At 41.4% G+C, this 2,702-nt stretch overlaps 1 pseudogene; it reads right to left on the reverse strand.

Moving 5' to 3' along the window:
* Positions 1–1,651: 1,651 nt before the first annotated feature.
* On the reverse strand, positions 1,652–2,021 carry LOC106020947 (annotated as a pseudogene).
* Positions 2,022–2,702: the final 681 nt, after the last annotated feature.

Below are 2,702 nucleotides of genomic sequence, written 5' to 3' on the forward strand. Positions count from 1 at the left end.
ACCTATGTGAAAAATTGGGGGAGGTCTCCTGCCAATAACTTAACAGCACACCTGAAAGCTCTAGAACAAAAAAAGAAATCAAACTCAAAAGGAATAGATGGCAAGAAACAGAGGGCTGAAATCAATAAAATAGAAACAAAAATAAATACAAAGATCAGTGAAACAAAGAGCTGGTTCTTTGAGAAAATCAGTAAGATTGATAAACCTTTAAGCAAATTAACTAAAGGGCAGAGAGATAATATACAAATTAATAAAAGTCAAGACAAAGGGGAGACATAACATGAGACACCAAGGAAATCCAGAGAGTCATAAGGGACATACTTTAAAAACCTGTACACCACCCAAATGGAAAATCTAAAAAGAAATAGGTGATGTTCTTGACATATGCTACCTACCAAAGTTAAATCAAGATCAGATAAGCAATTTAAACAGACCTTTAACCCCTAATGAAATGGCAATAATTAAACGTTTCCATATCAAAAAGAGACCAGAACTACATGGTTTTAGTGTAGAGTTCTATCAGACTTTGAAAGAAAAATTGCATTAAGACTTTTGATCCACCTTGAATTAATTTTTTGTGCAGGGTGAGAGATATGGATCTTGTTTATTTTTCCACAAATGGTTATCTAATGTTCCTACCAGTGGTTAAAACTTGTTTCTTTTCCCCCCAATGTATGTTTGACACCTTTGTAAAAAAAATTAGATGGCCATAGCCGTATGGGCTTATTTCTGAGTCCTTTATTATATCCTGTTATGTTTTGTAGTGCCATACTGTTTTCAATACTATGGCCCTGCAGTATAATTTAAGATTAGGAATTCTGATATCTCCATCTTGCTGCTTCTTGGACTTGCTTTGTTTATTTGGGTCCTTTGTGTTTCCATATGAATTTTAAGAGTCTATTTTTATAATTCTGTGGACAATTTGATGGGGATTGCATTGAATCTATAGACTGCTTTTGGTAATAGAGTCATTTTCACAATGTTAATTTGGGTAGCTTATGAACATGGGTGTTGTTTCTGTCATCTAGCATGCTTTTCAAATTTTTAATTCTGTTTTCAAGTTTTCATTGTACTGACATTTCCTCTCCTTGGTCATGTATACTCCTAGGTACTTTTAATTTGTTATTCTCTCTCTCTTTCTCTCTCTCTCTCTCTCTCTCATTCTGTCTCTCTGTCTCTCCCTCCCTCTCCCTCCCCACCCTCTCTGTGATGGAAGTGTATTGTACATGATCCATTGTGAGGCTCAGAATACACCTGGTGTAGTTGGCATTCTCCTCTACCTTTAGATGGGTTCCAGGTATTGCATACCAAGCACCTTTACCTATTGCATCATCTTGCCACGTTCCCTACCCCCAAGTATTTTTTTGAAGTCATTGTGAATGGGATACTCTCCCTTCCCCCTTCTTTTTCTCAGCTAGTTCATTATTGATGTAAAGAAAAGCTACCGTTTTCATGTCAGGTTGATGGAGTGTGTCTTGCTGCCCAATTTTGGCAGCATGCCATATATTTGCTTCAGCTAGTTAAGCCCTGTAACCCCCATCTTAAGGATCCTACAGTCCTAAACGCACGTTCTGCTGCATGGCCCTTCCCAAAGACTATGAAAGGTTGAAGAGGCCCCTGGTGTCCTTTGCACAGTCTATGAGGGCAGTGCTCAGTATCTGCACTTTGTAAAGTAGTCCTTGAGAGATACCACCAGGCCCCAGCCTTTGTAGGCACCGCAGTGCAGCCTATGATGTCAGACATCTCCTGCTTGTCTTCCACGGCTCAGTTGATCTTGTTATTGTTGTCAGTGCCCAAATCAATCATGATGTACTTGTTCCTGAAGAAAAACATGACAGCACATGGATTGTGTAAGCCATGCATTTTGTTGAAGTCGGGCACTCCTGAAATATCCACGAGACAACTGTAAAATGTTTAACCTTTTCAACAATACTGTATAGGGCCTCCTCCACTTTTATGCATGTAGGGTTCCCAGTGGCATTCAGCAGGATGGTTAGCCACTGTGCTGGTGTATATGACATCTTAGCATGCACTGCCACCTGCAGAGAGCTGCTTCCTGTGGGTCCATGTGTCTGACCGTTTGGTCCTCCCCACAGCATCAGCACCACAGGCGGAGCAGGGCCTACTGATGTATGCACTGACTTCGGCTGTATTCTTTTGGTTTGGTTTTGAATGACGTCCCCTGAGATTTCTCATTGGCTAATATTTGTGGCCATCAGCGGGACTTTGCCAAGTTTAGCACACTTCTTGCATTCTGTGTTCTGCTTGCCGAGGCAATGGTGAGAATGGGTTTCTTCTCAGGCTAGGCATGCAAGGGTAGTTTTGGAGAACCTCTGCTTCAAGCTTCCACGCCATAGTCTACCACAGCCTGTACGGACAGTATTCCTGAAATCTCTCCAGCTGTGGTGTATCCATCATCTGCTCGCCTCTCTGCAGCCCAAGTGTCTCTCTGCCCGATCAGTCTAGTCTCTCTGATGACTGTTCTTCAAGAGGGGATAGCAGTTACTGTTTACCATGTCCAGGCACGATCAGCTTGATACATACCTGGTGCCAATTTGTGGCCATTCTTGAACTGGTGGGAGATTAGATTTTCCAGACTCCATCTCTCATTGTTTCTTTTATCTTCAGCTCTTACTCTCACTGCAATACCCTTAAAAAAGTCATGACTCTTATCAGTCACAGAGACAGATTTAACCTGTTCC

This window comes from Mesocricetus auratus, unplaced genomic scaffold (assembly GCF_017639785.1).
Source record: "Mesocricetus auratus isolate SY011 unplaced genomic scaffold, BCM_Maur_2.0 Super-Scaffold_100011, whole genome shotgun sequence".
NCBI classification, from domain to species: domain Eukaryota; kingdom Metazoa; phylum Chordata; class Mammalia; order Rodentia; family Cricetidae; genus Mesocricetus; species Mesocricetus auratus.